The sequence below is a fragment of the Gossypium arboreum genome, chromosome 4, assembly GCF_025698485.1.
Source record: "Gossypium arboreum isolate Shixiya-1 chromosome 4, ASM2569848v2, whole genome shotgun sequence".
In the NCBI taxonomy this organism is placed as follows: Eukaryota; Viridiplantae; Streptophyta; class Magnoliopsida; order Malvales; family Malvaceae; genus Gossypium; species Gossypium arboreum.
The window spans coordinates 21183590-21204697 of record NC_069073.1 but is presented as its reverse complement, the minus strand read 5'-3'; the positions used below and the strand labels follow the sequence as shown (position 1 = coordinate 21204697).

Here is a 21108-nt window from a genome sequence, read left to right as displayed (position 1 = left end):
CTGCTTAGCCTTATTTTTTAATGAGAAGGGGAATAACCGTAGGCGAATGGCGTCATCAAAACGACATTTATCTTGAAAGTGTCGCAGAATTCTAAGAAATTGGCCAAATGAGTAGTTGGATCTTCGTCCTACAAACCATGAAACTGAACAAACTATTGAATCATTTGAATAGTGTTAGGTTTCAGTTCAAAATTATTTACAGCAATAGCAGGTCTAACAATACTCGATTCAGCCCCAGTTAAATTGGGCTTGACATAATCGTACATAGTACGAGGAGTAGGATTCGAATTTACAGGATTTACAGCAACCACAGAAGGTAACTGATTATTTTGATTTTCTACCATCTCCTCAGTGATAACATCCTCTTGCTTTTCTAGTGTACTCTTTTGACTCTGTCTCGCTTCTCTACAGTTTTTGCGAGTTGTACTTTCGATCTCGCTGTCAAAAAGTAATGGTCCCGACAGAATTCTTCTAGTCATAAACTAAAGAAACCTACTAGAAGTAAATAAAAAAAATTAATAATTAAAAATAAAACTAACACAAAAAAATGCAATAAAATAATATGGCTAAATTAATAAAAATCTAGCGTTCCTAATATCTTAGTCCCCGGCAACGCGCCAAAAACTTAATGACGTCACGAACTAACTAAAATACGACAAAGGCAATCACACCTATCGAATGGTAGTATAGCTACTATGAGTCGGGAATATCGTATCCACAAGGACTAAAAGTACTAGTAATTATTATCTTTTTGTTATCTAGCCTATAAATTGAAGGGTTGTTTTTAATCTAAAATTAAACTAAACTAATTACTAAGCGACAAAGAGCAAATTGGAAAACAATCGAAGAAAACTTATGAGAGAGACAATACCCAAGAAAGAATCCAACTAGACTTTACTTATTATTCTAAATCTAAATTAAACGACTTATTCATTTGACTTGATCCATAGAAATCTCTAAATTATATTAATATCTCTTTCGAGAGTAAAAATAACTGACTCTAGGTTGATTAATTAAAAATCTCTTTCTAATTAAAACCCCTATCGTCCCATTAACTCGATCTGTGGATTCTCCTATTAGATTTGACTCTAATCCGGTAGATTTATGTTGTCCTATTTCTTGGATTGCATGCAACTCCACTCAATTATGTCAAATCTACTCTTAAACAGGGATTTTTGCTCCACTGAATAAGCACATCAATCATGAACTAATATCTTGAAAACATTAAACATGAAGGTAAGTAAACATAATTGAGATCAAGAACAAATATTTGTCATGTAATTCAGAAAAATCAAATAATAAGATTTGTCATAGGTTTCATCTTCCCTAGGTATTTAGGGAATTTAATTCATACTTGGAAAGGAAAACATCTCAAAAATAGGAAAACAACAAAATATAAAGAAACCCAAAAACTTCTAAACAAATTGAATGGAGGTCTTCAGTCTTGAAGGAGGTCCTACTTCTGAGTTGAGTCTGTCAGCGTTCTTCGAGTAATTTTCTACGTTCTACTCTGTGTGTCAATTTAGATTCTCTTCTAGAATGCATTTATAGACTTCAGAATGCTCAGAAACCCTAAAAATTGGCTTTTTCTGTGTGCTTAGGAAACAGGGAGCGATATCGACACGGGCTACCACATGGGCATGTGGCCAGCCCGTGTGTCTCACACGGGCATGTGCTCAGCCCGTGTAGAAATGGTCTTAGGCGTGTGGATCTTTAAACCAGCCCGTTTTGTCCGTTTTTGGTCCGTTTTCTACTCCTTTTGTTCCTCTATGCTCATCTAAGTATAGAAACATGAAATTAAAGAATTAGGAGCATCAAATTCACTAAATTATATAATAAATCATCCAAAAATATGCTAAGCATGGGATTAAAATATGTTTTTTTTATGGTTTATCAGATACCACTAAAGGGTCTCCTTAGTCTTCTATACTGTCGAAAGTATCACGATTTTAGGGGTTGGATACGGCAATACCCTTGCCCTAAATGTTATTCTCACTCGTTTTCTACCTCCAACAAGTCCCTACATCACTCAAACACATGTAAATATTAAATAATTAATATTTACAAACTGACACGTCAAAATTTTAGTCCCAAAACTATTGTTTTCGACACCACCAAAAAATGGACTATTACAAAATTCGTATGAACTTACTCTGTTATTTTTTCTTTCTTAGGCTTCTTGATTAAAGGAAGGAACTTTTGTTGAAAGGACTACACCAGAGCACTGTTGAAATCGTAAACCATTTGGTTGAGTCCCGTACCATGCATGACCTCGGAATGGCATATATTTGTAATTTGGAATTAATCTTTAAATCGATTTATTGTTGACAAGATACTATTTTATTTTTAGAATCTTATTAGTTTTCAATGCTTGAAGTTAAATTTTCATATTTTCTCTAATGAAAACTTCCTCCTTAGACTTATTCACCAAATGGATTGCACATTGTTTTAAAATTCTAATGATGTACATTGAAACCTTTGAAAATTAATAGTATAACTTACGTTGTATACTTATAAACCCATCAAATCTTATAAGCTTCCATTGAATGGTTTGTTTATAGGTGATTTATTTAAAAATTAGTCTAATTTAAATAGGACACATCATACTTGGATCCAAATATTGGGTTGAGTGGAGGTATGTTACAAATTGAATAGGGCCAAATGGACTTTAAAACTGGTTGGCTTGAATACAAATCTAATGAGTTAGGCTGTAAATTTATTATATACTTGCTTTTGAAAAGATGAATACATGTTTCATAAAATGGTATGAGATAAAATTTGGAATGAAATAGTTGCATGTTGCATATGTTTATTTACATTGTTGAATCATAGATAGATTTATCGTTGAGTTTATTACTCAGTATATGGTTTTGTTTTCCATGCATAGGTTAGGTTTATACGAGATCCCGAGCATCGACATTAGCATCTAGTCAAAATCTCGAACTCAACAAGTTGGTGAATTTCTTTTGTTAGTTAAATGGCATGTACCTAGTAAAGTCAATTTAGTATTTTGCTATGTTTGAAAATGCTAATTTAGAAGTTGGCAAATGAATAAAATCATGTATATGCAAGTTGATATATGCAGTTTAGTATGATTTGCAAATGAGTTAAGTTGACATGTTTGGTGTGTGATTAGAATGTATATGTGTTTTATGTGCTTGTTGAATTTTGGCAATGTTAATGCTTGATTGAAAGTAGCATGATTTGGTAAATGGCTTCAATGAATATGAGACATATGAAATGGCACTATTAGATGTGAATTGGTATGAGTCAAATTAGTATTTGGTTAATATATTTACATGAATTTTTTAATTATGGAATGATATGTTTAATGAATGATAAAATGTTGGCTAAATGAATTATTGAATTGTTGAGATTGATAATGAAGATGTAAGTTATTAATTAGGTATGATTTGAACATGTTTTTAAGTATGTTTAAGTATGTATTGAACTTGTTTTTGGTGATGTTTTGGAACAGTTGATAATGAGTAGGAATAAAGTAGGTACCAAATGCAAATTCTGAATTTTTTCTATAATGTATCAATACCTTGGGAAGGGTATCGATACTTTAATGATTTTCTTTAATTTTCAAAACACCAAACCTTAAAATGGTATCGATACCAGAGTGAAGTATTGATACTTTAGAGTAAGGTATCGATATTATTGATTTTTATTCAATTTTTCCAAACATCAAAGCTCAAATTGGTATCGGTACCTGGCTATGGTATTCATACGTGATTGAAATTTTGGAAATTTTGTAATTTGGTCCTTTTTGCAATCTCAGAATAACTTTAGAGTGTACGTAGACTCATATAAGTTCCAGGAAAAGTTGTATATCATGTTTTTGTACTGAAAAGCCTATGTTTGCATAAATTGTATTACTAATTAAATGTTTTGTATTCGTAATTGCTTCGGCAATGAATGTGGCACCTTGTGACTCAAACCTGACGATCGGGTTGGGTATAGGGTGTTACAATCGAACTTATACGACAAGGCAAACAATTTGGCACATTCTAAAACAACTCACTTGAGGGCAACCCAAGACTATGTACGAATCCATTATCAAAGAAATGTTATCTCAAAGGCTCATCACTACTACCACCTTCATTGTCAAAGAATGATAAAGATTCATGGCTTGAATTTGGGTGGAAAGTAATCATGTTGGGATATGGAATTAAGTTAGTGAATGGACTAATTATTGGGTATCTCTTCTACCCAATGAATTATAAGTTGTTTATCAAGTATTTTGAAAGGAATATACAAAATTGGAGGAAGGGTAGGAGGAATTAACTTAAAAGCTTAATTTTCAGGCCTAATGCATTGGTTTTAGTGTTATGTATGTTAATTTGTGTTTCCCCCTCCTTATAGGTAAGAATAAGTTACAATTGATTGTCATGTATATATGTATTATTAATGAAATAAGAATGTAAACCAATGTAATCTATGCCAGTTTAACTTTTGAGGGACTACAATTTGTTAGGTAAAAAAAGTCTAATTTTCATATAAAATGGATACATAAAAAACTTGGTTTTTATTTGTTGAAAACTATAGTATTTATTAATCATAATATATTAAATTACATTAAAAATAATATGATATAGAAATTAAAAACGCAAATAATATAAATATTTAATTTTAGGATCTTGTTGAATATAAAGTAAAATGAAAAAATTTTAAGGTAGTGTTTGGAAAGTTACATCGTAATCAAATTTGGATGTAATTGCTTGTAATTATAAGTGTAACATGTTTTGGTAACCATTGTAATTGGCAGATCCCATTTAATTGGTTGTAATTGAACCAACCAACTACATTTTCCAATTCTTAAGAGGGAGGGTGAGAATTAAAGTAATTACGCATACACTTTCAACCTAATTCATTTTTTTTAAATGATACAATGTCGAAAATTATCCATAACTCCTCCCCAACTCAATCAAAAATATTAAAATATTAAAATCATAATTTCCCTAACTGAACTGATGCTCGATTGACTTGTAACACCAACTCAGTTAGAAATTTATTATATATATATATATAAAAACTAACCAAAGGTTAGTATAAATCATTGCAACAAACAACTTTTCACATATCAATAACACCATAAAGAATAAATTACAAATACTTAATAATCTTTTGAAAGCATCAAAACATCGTAATAAACTTACACCATAAAAAAATTCTCACAAATTGTGTGGTCCGCTATTAGTAGTTAAAACTATACTTATGTAATTCAAAAGACCATAAGATATGATAAACTATACTTACATAATTCAGAAGACCACAATGTATGATATGATGTGATATATATAGAGAGAGAAGGGGCTGACAAATGTCTAGGATTTTAAATGAGTAGAGAACCTTAGAAGCTGAAATCCATGCTTGAGAGTTGCTTCCTAAACTTTTTCAATGTTTGATGTGGTGTAACCACATTTATGTTCCTCCCAGCCTTCCAGTGCATGTACTAACCCAGCTATGCACCATATGCTCATCACCCTCCTCGATAACTAGTTCTAAACAAAGTAGAACCAAGCGATGAAAGAATGAACATTAATATCTACAATGATTAAAATGGAGTATGTAAATGTTGATGGCCAAACCTCGCAAGAATCCACATTCTCAAAGGCCAACGGAATTTGCATTGCCAGTGTGTGATAATACTCTATAACGTCATATTTTTATGTGCTAATTATATATTTATTTTGAGTATGATGCTACTAATTTGGGCTATTTATGGTCTTTTATCTTTTAGGGACTAAATTAGAGGCAAGAGGGAATTTAAGGGTAAAAAGTGCCAATTTGAAGATATAATGGGCCAACATGCAAAGAAAGAGAAAACTGGTGCCAAAAAATGCAAACATGGAAGACCCAAGGACTACAATGCAAAAGAAGAGATTTTATAGCACAAGACTATAATTTAATTTCAATTATATTAGGATAATTATTAAAGATTTTTATTTAGATTTAAATTTTAGGATTTATTTTCATTTATCTTTATTTATCTTTAATTATCTTTATTTATTTGTATTTATCTTTTAGAATTTCATTAGGAATAGACTAGGTTTTCTAGTACTATAAATAGGGGATGGAGTGGCACATATTTGGACATCTCTTTTTTCCTGTAAACACTCCCTCTCCCAAAAACTCTGTCTTTTTGTTCTCTTCATATTTCCTTCAATAAAAATCTCATTTACATTATATTTATTTCTTTCCCAAAAATCATGAGCCACTAAACCAATCTAACCGAAGGTTGTCAAAATTCCCCAAAAAGGTTCATAAGGCTTAGAACCCGCGCTTAGCTTTCTCAACAAGGTATTCATCACTTCTCCGCATTACGGGGTTAACGCTTCCGTCCATGTCTTTTCAACTTGTGCAAGGAACGGCCATTTTGTACGTTTTGGGAAGATTGCACAGTCGGTTCGTTGGCTTTCTGTGTTAGAGGTTGGCGAATCCAAGAGACAAAAGGGCGTGGTATTTGCCGTTGGGAAGTGATGATCTATCAGAAGATAGTCCCACAAAAGTGATTATTGGCTAGAGTCAGGCTCCGCCAAATTTTAAGTTTAAATCCTTGGAGCTGGTGGTCGTAGGCATCCTCTTCTACTATAACTGGCTTATCCTCTCGAGAAGGACTACTTAAAAGCCAAGGATTGAAACCAAGGCGAATGTGACAACTGGAGGCTGAAATTTCGCCACATAAGAAACTTTCTTTATTTTCAAACTTTGTTTATTATTTTTCCATTTTAACTTCTGCAATCTATTTAATTTCACAATTTCAATTCACTTTAAATTCTGTTTTTTTTTCAGATTCTTAATTCTATTTTTTTTTATTTTTCAGGAACGCAGGTTTTCTTGGCCAAGAAATTGTCCAGGATTTCAAGAAACGAGCATTCGTACAATCCGGTCCCTGAGGATTCGACCCTACTTCCCTTTTACTATTATTTTTACTATTATTTTTACTATTTTAAAGGGAATAGGATATTTTTGGTACTCTCAACGACGCATCAGTGTGGTATGATAGAAGCAGTCCGTCCGTAATTGCTTTGGTGGGAATTGTGAGAAGGGAATAAATAGAGTTCTTTTGCTTGCCTTCCTTTGTTCTACTTCACTCAACCCATCTCTAACTAACCATGTCTGCAACATATATATTATTCATCGTCTAATATTATATTCAACCTAATTTTCATTAGGAATAGGATAAGATTTGTACTTTCAAGTGATAATTGAGAACCGGCTTAGGTACCTTACAAGTGTAACTTTTTGAAAGAACCAATTTACCCTCAGACTTGGTGCCAAGTAATTTATCAAGCTTTTCATATTCATCCTCATGCAATACAAAGACCTACGGTGATACATAAATGAAAATGATAAAGAAAAAGTAGTTAGAGGTTTGAAATTGGAGTTATCTAATTAATAATGCACGTATGTACTTGAATTCTCTTTTGGCATAGTGCAAAGGCAAGAGCACAAGCAACTTTAGTCAGCTTGCCTCTAAGGACCACTTGTGTTGTTCCCTTGGGTATGCGATTTAATACAACTGTAACTGCCAAGCTACTCCCATCTACCAACTTCACTTTAAGTTGGGGATGCTTTTGAATATACACCCCCACCATACATATCCAGCTCTTCACCTTGCTCATTTATTTCATCATCATGGTTTTTTCCTATTATATAGATATCTATATATGCTTATGGGGGCAAAATACTTGCCTAGTTCATGAGGCCTAGACTCAACACTCTAGCACATTTTTTCCTCTACCTCTAATATGGCTTCTTCAATCAAGTTATTGATAGATTGTTTTAGCTATTTCGAGCGATACTACAAATGAAATGACCACAAGATTTAGCAGAGGCTAGTTATGATGGATTAGTGTCTTAAACAAGAAATAAAAAGTCATGTTGCTGATATCTATACCTATATGTTGTACTTGGGTATAGCCGAGGTCTGTAGTCTGATATTATGAAACCGATTTCTTTCGACAACAAAAGTGGAACAATATATCCAGGTAAGCATCATGGAACACGGTGTGACAGGCCAAAAGAACCACATATGCCAAGTTGATGGTGTGTATGGTTTAAAGGCGAAAGGGGCAAATCCAAGGCGGAGATGATTAATAGACTCGGGTGTGGCTAGGTGCGGTAAATGCGCTACATGGGGTGATTCTTCTTTCCTTCTCAGTGATTTTTCATATAAGATATCACTAGATTTGTTCATTGTGCCATAGATGTAATCATAAAATGGCATAAACAACGAGTAATAGGTTTTAAATTGTACGTGGTGCGGCGAGTGAAAGCTGTCCAGTATTCACTAAATATATTCATACTCTTACTAGGTGTTATTATCATTAATTATTATGCTTAAGGAAAGCACGCCGATTAAAGATAATTAATAGTGATTAAGGGCTAGTTTAGCATTACTTTTGATAAGTGCTGTGGAAAAGTTATTTTGAGAAGTACTTTTGAAAAATTATTTTGAGAAGTACTTTTAAAAAGTTTAGTTTAAGATTTAAGTGTTTAGTATTACTGTCAAAAAGTGCTTTTGAGAAACAAAATGTCTATTTTAGACATGGTGTTATAAAGTAATAAATATGCATTTAAATAATGTTCAAATTAGCTAATATTATGATATCTTAATAAGAATACAAAAATAATTTATTATAATTTGTTGTTAATATTTTAATATATGAAAAATAAATTTTAAATTTTTTTAAAAATTAATATTAATAATGCATAAAATTTAATTGAATATATAAACTATATTTTAAATAATAAAATATAGCCAATAAAATTTTAAAAATATAATATTATATATAATAAATTTTAATAGGAAAATAATTACATACAAAATATAAATATTATATAAAGTATATTATAGGGGTTAAAACTGTTATTTGGTCCAAAACACTTTTGTCAATAACAAAAGCTAAAAAATTAATTTTACTTTTTGATTTAAAAGCACTTTTAAAAACATTTTGACTCTAAAATTATTTATTTAGCATTGCTTCTTGCTTAAAAAGTGCTTTTGATCTCAAAAATATTTTTAAAAAGTAATTTATATGAGACGTGGTGCACTAGGAATTTCTTAAACTTTGTTAAACCCTCCATTCAAGTACAAGGGGCAAAAATAGATAGATTAAGATTGATTGGGAAGAAATAAATAGAAGAACAAAGACGGAAGAAAAAGATACGTGATGTGTAGGTTGAAAAATGAGAAACTTGGCAAAACTAGTTGGAATATTGAATGCACAATAATGTCACCACATGTATAATGTCGGTAATGTTGTTGAAAAGGTATTTAGTTGTCCTAATCACTCATAGATATTTAAACCCTAAGGGTAAAACTACAATAAAGGCCTCTTTAGTAGGAATAGAATTGCATGTTACCTTTATTTATTTCAAAATTAATAGGTAAATTAGTTTTTATATATTAGATTAAAAATAAATTGATCTTTCTCGTTAAAATTTTCATCTATTTTACTATTAAAATTATATATATACATCAACATGATGTACATGTAGCATGCAATGTGTTGTCATTTAATTATTTCATCAATTACTCTAATTTTTAACAATACAAATAGATGAGATGTTGTAGGCCAATTTTAACCCATTTACATCAAAATCCAATTTTACCTTTCTTAACCCACCAAAATTAAACCCAAAACCCAAAATCTTAACTATCCAAAGCCCAATTTACATCAAAACCCTAATGGCCTAAACCCTAAACCCAAATCAAAATAAAAAAACCCTAGCCCACAACCTAAATTTTTTTCAACTAAATCCTAGCCTTTGCCACCACCAACTCCACTAGCCACACTTGCTCCACCACCTACTCCACTAGTCACACTTGCTCCACCACCACTTGTACCTACAAATGAAGACATAAACAATAAAAAATATTTGGTAAATGGCTATATAAGCCTTCTCATATTTTGTATTTAGGGGAGGAAGAAGTTTTGGGGGAGAAAGTTATTGTAAAGAATTTTTGAGAGGTTTTTTTAGAGTAATCAAGGAGAAGAGTTATTGTAAAGGCTAGTTTTTGGAGAGGCTAGTTTGTTTTTTTTTTGGAGATTAATCAAATATCAAAGTAAAAGAGGTTTCTTGGTCTATTCTCGTTTTAAGTTCTTTGTTTGCTTATTGTTTTCCTTTCAATTTTATTTTGTTTCTTTTATCGAAAGTAAAAATAAAAGGAGGAAGCTTTCCATTTTTACCGAAAAAGTTTTTTGAGGTCCCATTGCTTGTGTATGGTGGCACCGACGGCATGGTCCGGTGGATCGATTGACGCCTTGTGCCTTGTGGAAATCACCCACTCTCCCTCTCTTTTTTTTGTTATTATTATATTTTTAATATTATATTATATATATATTCTTTTAATATATTAGGTATATTCTAAATTCTATATTATGTATATATATATTATACTATTTTATGTATATATCTTTAATACTATATTATTTATATATTTTTTTTCTACATGTTATCTTATGTATATATTTTAATTATATTATGTATGTATTTTTTACACTATATTATGTACATATTTTTTTTATATCTATTTCATACATATGTCTATATTATATATATCTTAACATTACTAGTTATATTTTCACTATTTTATGTATATACTTCAAACACTATATATAGTATATTTCTAACACTATTACTATTTATATATATATATATATATATATATTTTACGTACATACTCTTAATATCTTTATTATGTATATATTCGTTGTTTTTATTTCACATTGGATACTATTATTACGTTTAATATATTGCATGCATTGTTATTGTTTTAATATTGTTGTCATATTTATTATTTGTTTCAATGTATTTCAAACTCGTTTATTTTTGTCTCCCGCCTATTTTATATCATTCTGTTGTTCATTACTTTAAAGACTTTTATTCATGTTTTTACTAATTTCAATAAATAAGGCAATGTTTCGCATTTTGGAACATCAAAGAATTGTGCCCTAACTTACGGGGTTTCGGTTCTCTTGTTGGTTCTAAATAGCTAAATATCCTTTAGAGTTTTGAAATGCACGGATTTCCAATTTAAATTAAAAGACGACCTTGTGCTCGGGAATTCATGGTATTGTGTCCTAACTTACAGGATGTGATACTCCGATATCTCGAGATAAGGAAATCTTTAAACAAATCGATTTAAGCTAATTCAAGAATTTTAAAATCAGTATTAATAGAAAAAATCGTATTTCAAGTCCCTTCCCGATTTTTAATTTTCGACATTAAGACACCAACTAATCAATTCGGTACCAATTTTTTGGGCATGTCGAGGGTGCTAATCCTTCCTCGCACGTAACCGACTCCCGAACTCATTCTCTCAAGTTTCGTAGACCAAAGGCCCTGTTTTAGTAAACTAAAATTGATCTATTAAAACAAAGGTGATCCGATCACACCTGATAAAAGATTGGTGGCGGCTCCCGTTTTAATTTTCACTTTCAAACAAAGTCGATCCCCGTTTTCAAAAGAATGGTTTCGACATAAAAGTTATAACAGAAATGATCAATTTACTTTTTTGATTTAAAATATAGACTGATTGTCCATTTTCTAATAAAAAAGATAAAATATAATATTAACTCTTAATATAGAGAACTCAATAATAGTTTTACCATCCTTAGGCTAATTACTAGGCAGAGCAAGACCCACAGCACTGCCATGCCCACCCTTAGTTGTCACGTTTCCAGACCCTTGCTTGCCAATAACTATATCAGGGGTGGCATTACGGGGTAACCAAGCCCTGTCGCAGCATCTAAAATTAAATTTATTCTGATACAAATATTGCACTTCACTTTTTTTTGAATGAATGTACTTTATGGTTTTATGTTATAATATAAAATAATTTATATCTATTCTAATGATGTTACTCAATACTAAAATATTTTTAATAATATAGCTTTAATTCATATAAATTATATATATGATATTTAATTTTCTTTTTTTTTCTTTACATTTGTAACAAATTTGTATATTAATTACAAGTAGTTGAATATATAATAAATATCACATTTATTTACTTTTTATTTTTATTTTTTTATTATATCTTTTAATAGATACACTTATTAAACTCTTAACTCATTTGTGAAATCTAAAACATTATTGTGTATCAAATAATTTTCATTTAGATTTAATATTGTTTACATTAAAATAGTTTACCAACAGATGAAATCAAATAACAATTTATTTTTCCAAAGCCCAACTTTAACCCATAACCCCTTTGAAAATGTCTTAGTATCAACAATTTATTTGAGTAAATGTACTAAACATTCTTAAACTATGAATCTCAAGTTTTGAATAATTTTAATTACACTTTTAAATTTTGGAGGTTATATTGTCGTAACCATTTTTTTTAAAAAAACGGGAATCGACTTGGATTTTGAAAATAAAAGAACGGGAGTCGCCACCGATCCTTTTTGACGAGGTGTGATCAGGTCACCTCATAAAAGTGGTTGTTTTTAATAAATAGTTTGGTTTATTTAAACAACAATTTTGGTCTACGAGAATCGAGAAAACAGGTTCGGGAGTCGGTTACGCACGAGGAAGGATTAGCACCCTCGATACGCCCAAAATTGGTACCTAGCTGATTAATTAGTGTCTTAGTGTCAAAAATTAAAAAAAAACTTGAAAGAATTTTAAAATACGATCCTTCTTTATAAAAAGCTCAAGTGTTAAAGACTCTCTCGTCTCAAAATGTAAAATGTCACACCCAAGAAGTTAGGACACGACATCTTAAATTTTCGAGAGCGAGCTTGCCTTTTATGAAATCTGTATTTTATTAAAAGGGTATTCGATTATTTAAAATAAACGAGAGAAGTCGAAACCCAGTAAGTTAGGGCACGTTTTCTCGAATTCTCAAACACCGAGTATTGCCTTTATTTCTAAACAAAACTCTTATTTCGAGATGACAAAATATCATACCCGGTAAGTTAGGGCACGACACTTCACATCTTCGAGAACAAGCATTTTTCAAAACTCGTATAATGATTTAAAAAGAATATATTCCGTTATTTAGGTTAAACGAGAAAAGTCGAAACCCAGTAAGTTAGGGCACGGTTATCTCAAATTGCCTAATATAGGATATTACTTTTATGGAAGAATTGTTTGAATATATTGAGTGACAAAATATAACGTGATTTATAAAGGCAAATTTTGGTATTAATAATAATGTATAATAATAAACGTGACGATAACAAAAATAATAAGGTGAGCAATTATATAAAAATGAAATGATAGCAAGCCTAGTAGTGTGTAAATATAACAAATGCATGAAGAAAATAAAACCAATGAATACATGAAATAATAAAGATGCATAAAAATGACAAAAGAAAAATGACGATGATGACGAAAATAATAATAATAGTATAAGACGACAATAATACATATGGTATTAAAATATATATAATAATAGAAACGAAAAAAATATATGATATATTAAAAATATACGGGATATATATAAAATGAGCTCATAATAGTTATAAAAATATACATAATAGAATGTATGGGCAATATGCTATTTATAATATATATATATGTACATGATATGTGTAAAAATGTAATGATAAGCATAATATGATATCAATATATACGTGCATAATATGGAATATTATATATTAAAGGATGTACATATGGGATACGAATGTATTAATCAAAATAATAATGTCATAAAAGAACTAATATTACTATATAAATATATGCGTATATAATGAAAATACATACTACTATATAATAATAATATAGAAATACGAAAAGCAAGTATAATAATAATAATGAAAATATTAAATCAAAGTAATAAACAAATAATGCTATATACAAATATATATATACGTATACATATAAAAGCATACATTAATATATAACAACAATAGTAATAATAAATATAATGTCGAAATGCAAAGAGCAAACAAAATGTAATGGAAATATTAAAGTAAAGTAATTAATATAGTGCTATATAAAAATATATATGCATATATATGTAAATAAACATACCTTAATATGTATTAATATGAATAATAGTAATATTAATGGATAAAGGAAACAAAATAATAATGGTACAATAAAAATAATGGTAATATGTTGCTAAATATAATAGTAATAGTAATAATAATAACAGTAAATATGATAATAAATAATGTTATTAGTAAAAAGAAGGTAGAAATAATATAGAAATCAAATTAAATCAGAAAAGGACCAAATTCGAAACAAAATCAAAGTTTTGGGGCCAATTTGAAAGGAGATATAAAGAGAGGACCCATTTAAATACGCGCGTAACCTCGGAGGGCCAAAAAGGGAAATTTCCCCGAGTCCTTAAAACGGCGTCGCTGAAGGGAGAACCAAATCACAAAGCGCGATAAACTTCAGGGCTAATTTAAAAGACATGAAAACTTGATTGCAAAAATGTATAAAAAGCGGAAGGACCGCGCGCGCAATTAGACCATTATATAAAAACACGCGGATCCTCAGGCGTCGGATCGGGTTGCGCGCGGGTCATGTGAAACGGCGTCGTTTTGCGTTTTAAACTGGGCACCAAAACGGTGCCGTTTAGGTAGGCTATAAAAGCTTGAAAATTTCTAAAAAATCATTTCACCTTCTGAGGAAAGAAAAAAAAGAGAGAGAGAGGAGAGGGCGATTTCCGCCGGGGAATCGCCGGCCGGTCACCGGGCCGCCATTGCATTGTCACCGCCACCGTGCACGGTGGCGGAGTTTCAAAAGGTAAAATTTTTTTTTATATATATTTTTACTGTTTTTAATATATATGCATACATACATGTAAACAAAGAAGAAAAAAGTAAAGAAAAAGAAAAGAAAAAAAAAGAAAACCGATTCGAAACTTAGAGGATTTTAGAAAACCTTTTGATTTCTGGTTATGATCTCCTCCTTGAGTTTCGTTTTCTGCTCTTGATATATTGATGATATCTATTCTTTGCTTTGTATTTTTTGATAATAATGTTGTTTTTTATTTTCTTTTCCAAAAAAAAAAAACCTCATGTACAATAGTTTCGGGTGTGGCCTTTTATATGCATTTCCCTTACAACTTGCTCTGCTTTCTATCTTGTTTATTGTTTGCAGGTACCAGTGGTGGAGCAGAGTCCACTTGCAGGCGTCGGTGGTGGAGCAGAGGGGTGGGGAGCATGTGCTAACGGCTAGGGTTTCTTGGAGGAGTTTAGGAGGGTGGGCTAGGGTTAGGTGGGGTTTGGGCTTAGTTGGGCTGAGTTAGGGGTTGGTTTGTAATTGGGTTTAGTGGGTTTTGAGTATTGGGCCCAAAATTGGGCTTGTACATATATTAATTAAGTTTTTTCAATCTCAAAAAATTAATTTTAAAAATGAAATCTTAAAGTTGAAAAAATCAAAAGAAAAAAAAACGACAGAACCTTATCGCAAAAATTAAAAGAAAAACTTCAAAATGTAACAATGAAAATCAAATTAAAACTATAAACTATAAATAAAAAAATGACAACTTTGAATATGTGTTAAACCTTCGAAAAGTCTAAAACCTAAAATTAATATTCAAGCATATTAAAATTACAAGGAGGAGACCTAGCAAAGGTTTGCCTTTTTTCTTAATTTAAAAATTTTGATTAATTTTAAAATTTAATGCGTCATAAAATCAACAACTAATTTAATAATAAAAAGACTTGATTGATATTACGTCCTTCAAAATATAGGAATTATAATATTTTACAATTTAAGGACCAATTTATCCAATTAACTTTTGTAATTAAAATTAAATAAAATATATTTTATAAATATTCCGTAGTAATTTTAATTTTACTTTAAATAAACCTACATAAATATACTCATTCTTGATTGCCTTCAAAATACTTGTATCTTCAACCCTTATAGAATAAAATTGTGGACAAACAAATATCTTTACCCAAATTATTTTATTTGTTTATTATTTGCTTGTAGCATACAATGTAAAAGATAAGATAGCAAGTATAAATGCATGAATAAAATAAAATTATTATCATAATACTCCTGTTCTTAAAGCAAGGCAGTCTTCATAAAATAAAGTATTGTAGGTTGGTATTTAATTTAAAATTATTTTATTGAGTTAGAGTGAAAGGAAGGACTTACGATGGAGTATAGATGATGTACTTGAGAGGAAGGAGAAGGGTGAAGAGCCGGTTAGGAATAAGCTCGAAATTGCTGTGGCCCATATTGTTCATAAAGTCCAGGTAAGAGTGACATAGGCAGCTAAGGCAATAACGGAGACGGTACCAGTTAGCACCATTGTAAAGACGGGTATTGCAAACAGGAGGAAGTATGCTATGTGCTCTGCAAATGGATGAATCACAGCTGCCACAGCCACAGATGGTTCAGTACCATATAACCATGCATGTGGATTGATTGATTAAATTACATACGTAGGTGATGAAGTCTTACAAGTAATAGGCTCAGTAACAATGAAGGAATGATGATGAGAATGGTATCGAGAGTAAAGGTAATGGTGATGTAGTGCTCTATGAAGCCAGAAGTAAAGGAACTCCACAGGGCCGGCTTGGAGCAAGATGGTTATAATCACACCATCCAATCTCCAATAGGGTACGTGTGAACCTTCTAGAACGTATTTGTTGCCCCAGTAAAACAGGATTGCGCTGAACATTATTTGATCATCCCTGCATGCATGCATGCAGCCATTAATTACTAATTGTCGTCATTGAGTAATTAAGAAAAAAAAATTATTGCTCACCAGTCCCTCTCCCTGTCCACTTGATCAAATTCAATGCCCTTGTCCACAATCTTGTTGGTGCCTTTGGGAGTTCGATGACGCGAAAGGCTAATCCATAACTAGTTATGAAGCATTCTCCATAACATAGATGGGAATAACGCCAGCTTGGAGACGTCTATATCCTTTTTATCCTTCACCATAAATGAGTATATGTGCTCCGCTATCAAAGGAACTAGGATTATAAACTGTAAAAATCCATCAAACCTCAAATTAAAATAATAATAATAAAAGAACTGGTAAAATTAAAAAAATAAATCAACAAGACCTTAAAGTTTCCAAGAGCCAAAGAGTTTGCCGTCACCGATTTTCAATGTGTCAACCAACTTTTTTTTTAATTTTAAAATTATAAAAAAATGTTTTTTTCTTATTGGTGGAGTCATTCTCTTTGGCATGATCAAATTGATATATATATATCTCCAATGACAGATCGATCTGAGTTGAAGGAAAACAATTTTTTTTACTTATATTTTGTTAGAGGATGAATAGAAGAGAGATGAGGAGCGTTTTTTTTTATGTATTTGTGTTTTTGTTTATTTAGTGAAGTTTTTAATTTGAAGGTTTGTTTTGTTTAACGATAATCCGATGGAGCTTCGACACTGGTAAATTTAATAGTTATTTTCGGTTGCCAATAATTTATTCAGTAATGGGTTCAAATTGGTTAGGTAAGTCTTTCTGTTGGCTATGGTAGGATGATAACAAGTTCAAATTGGTTATGCAACCAACATGTGGATTATTTGGGATTCCCTGGGTCAACAGGATGTTTGAAGGTTTAAAGGAATCCCAAATTGAACCGCATGGGTGAAATCATCAATATCGGCAGCATTCGAGCTATAAGATAATAGCACCAAGAAAGTCACTCCTGTTGCGATTAAACAATTTATTTTTCAAATTGTAAGACACAATGATGTCGATCTTGAACAAAATTGTTTAAATTATTTTTAGTATTGAGAAAATTGCTCGTGTTGTAAAATTATATATTGTAAGTTAAGTGAAACTATTTTAGAATGTTTGAAATGAAAAATTATATTTTGTAAAATATAATTTTGAATTATGTAAATTGATAGTTATTTTGTAAAACAAAATTTTCATGTAAATCATTTATGTAATATGAAATCAATAAAATCAAAGGACATTTTTAAGAAAGATTGATAAGAGACTTTTTTTAATAGAAATCAAGAAACAGAGGGCCAAAAAATAAAGAAAGTTTAGAAAAAAATGAGAAAAAAAAAAAAGAACGTAGGGGATTGAATTGACTCGAAAAAAATAAGAAAGAGTTTATTTGTAAAAAAAAAAACTAGGGCATTTTTAAAAGAAATAAAAAAAATGAAAGGGTTAAAATATATTTAAATTAAAAAAAAAGTTGGTTGATGTACAGGCCAATTTTGGGCCAAACCCAAAACCCAATAATCTAAACTCAATAACCCCAAACCCTTACAAACCCAAACCCTTACAAACCCAAAACCCAATACACAGAAACCCAATAACCCCAACTAACCTAAACCCATAACACCAGCCCAAACCCGAACGGCCCACTAAACCTAACCCTAGCCCCCACTTGTGTCTGACCAGCACTGAACCCCACCAGCACCCCCATACCCTGGCGCCCCTCGCATGTAGAGCCACCACGCATGCCACCATCGCCTATGCCCTGCAAAACAACAAACAACAGCAGACAAAAAGCAGAGAAGAATGGCAAAAATAATAATGAAAGTGTAACAAAATAGGCTATAAAAAGCCGAATGAAACACTGTAAAAGGGTTCCTTTTTTATCATATACAGAGATATATTTCAAAAGCCAGTAGATAGAGCGAGAAAAACCAATCCAAACAGGTATCAACACAGAAAAAACGAACACCAAAGATCAGAGAATCGAAAGTGGTAAAGATCCTAAGTGATTTCATTTCGTTTTAGTTACTGTTTTTGATCCTTTTTGAGCACAAGCATCTTAAATAAACACTAACTAAACGAAAATACAGTACAAAAAGAATATAAAAAAAAAAGGAATTTTTTTACCTTTTCCGGCCACCGCTCACGGTGGCCGGCGCCGGTGGACCTCCAGCGACCGTCCGGTGACCGGTCCTTGGCCGGAGCCCTCTCTCCTCCCCTCTCCCCCTCTCCTTTTTCCCCTCTCCTTTTCTCTCTCCTTTTTTTTTTCTTTTCTCCCCCCACAAATGATTTTTTTTCTGAATTTGGGCTTATTTATAGCCCTCCAAACGGCGTCTGCTTTGGGTCAGACATAAGCCCAAAACAGGCGCCGTTTGAGCCTACCCGACCCGACCCGATCCAAACCCACCAAGGATCCGCGTTTTTTTTATCAATGGTTTATTTATGCTGATCCTTCCGCTTTTCACCCTTTTGCAATTAAGTCATTTTTATTTATAAATTGGCCTGAGCTTTGTCGCGATATTCAATTTAGTCCTCGCCAAGCGCAGTTGTTTTAAAGGCTTGGGAAAATTACTCTTTCGGTCCCCGCTATTTTACGCGTGTTCAAATTAGCTTTTTATTTCTTTTATTCTAAAACAGCCCCAAAACTTTGTTTCTTGTTCAATTTTAGTCCTTTTCGTTTATTTTCATTTTTTACATATTATTAATATTATTACTATTATTTTATTAATATATTAATTATTTTCAAAGTATTATTACTACTAAAGATTACTATTTCTAGTTTTAGCATTATTATTAATATTAATATATGTATATTATATATGTATATATTCATACATTTATATATAATACTATTTTAATTACTTTATTTTAATATTACTATTATATTATATTCGCTTTCATAACTCATTATATTTCTAATATTATTATTATTAGTTGTTATTTATTTCTAATATGTATATATCATGTAAATGTTGTAATATTATATGTATTTTTTTACATACGTGATGTATATAAGTTCTTAATATTATATTTTATATATATTATTATATATATTTTAATATTATTAGTTATATTTTTCTTTCATACTATTATATATATATATATATATATATATCTAATATTATATGGTATATTTCTAATACTATTATTTATATATATTTATATGTGTGTATGTATTTGTGTAATGTACAAAATAGTTTTATTATCATTTCTAAGGTATGTACGTATTGTATAATGTTCTATATATGTTATGTATATATCTTTAATATTACTAGTTATATATATATTTCTTATACATTTCCACGCATATATTCTCTTTTATATACCATGTATATATTATATTTTATTATATATTAGTACACATATTTTATTACACGTATGTATATATACTTTTATATTAATATTATTTTCGTATATCATATTATTCATTAGTGTACTTATTATTTTCACTATTGCCACTTATTAAATTATTTCAATATTATGTATTATTTGGTGTACATACATCTTTATTTATGATTATTAGTGTATAAATACATGTTTTTATATTCCTAATATATATCGATATCGCTCATCTGTACTATGTATATACATATACATATTTAATATTACTACACATATGTATCTTTTAGGCATTATATTTTCATACGTCATGTATATATGTCGTACATTATATTTTGCATGTCATTTTATGTACATGTTATCTGCTATTATTATTGCTAAGTATATTTTGTATTTATTCATGATTTGTCTTTATTTCTTTTGCAAATGTCATTGTTATTGTTATTCAATGTTCTAGTATCCCATGTTGATATTTTTATTCATAATATCATTATTCGCATCATTTATTTATTTTAAATTCTTACTTTTGGAATCTTTTTCAAATTAATTTTAATACATAAGGCAACATGTCGGTTTAACACAATGTCGCTGATTTCATCGCTATGTTGGATGAGCATCAATCGACTCGTGTTAAAACGGTATGTCCTTCTCGAAAATCCAAAGAATTGAAGGTTTTTCATCTTTTTCGGATCTCGACTAAACGTTACATTGAACTCGTATTTTGAAAGTCTAGACAACACATGTTTATGAGATACCAATTTTGGGCGTTATGAGGGTGCTAATACCTTCCTCATGCAGAATCGACTCGAACCCTAATTTTTCTCTGGATTTTAACGTAGACCCAAACTCACCCTTTTATCTTGTTTAATAAGAAACCTAATAGGTGTCCGATCACACCTAGGAAAAAGGATCGGTGGCGACTCCCTATTTATTCCAAAATCAAATTTCAACTTTCCAATTTTTAATCGCCACATTTAGCGACCCGGGTTTAGACACCAAAATTTTTACGTCGCTACAGTTGAGACATTGAAAACTGGTGTCGCCAAACTCTTTGGCTCCACCAAAGAAAGATTATTTTTTAAAAGTCCCCCAATTTTTCAGAAATAACAGTATTTTCTTAGTATTTATACAAGTGGCGCCAT

At 30.7% G+C, this 21108-nt stretch overlaps 1 pseudogene; it reads right to left on the bottom strand.

Moving 5' to 3' along the window:
• Window positions 1-17: 17 nt before the first annotated feature.
• On the bottom strand, window positions 18-21108 carry LOC108459262 (very-long-chain aldehyde decarbonylase CER1-like; annotated as a pseudogene).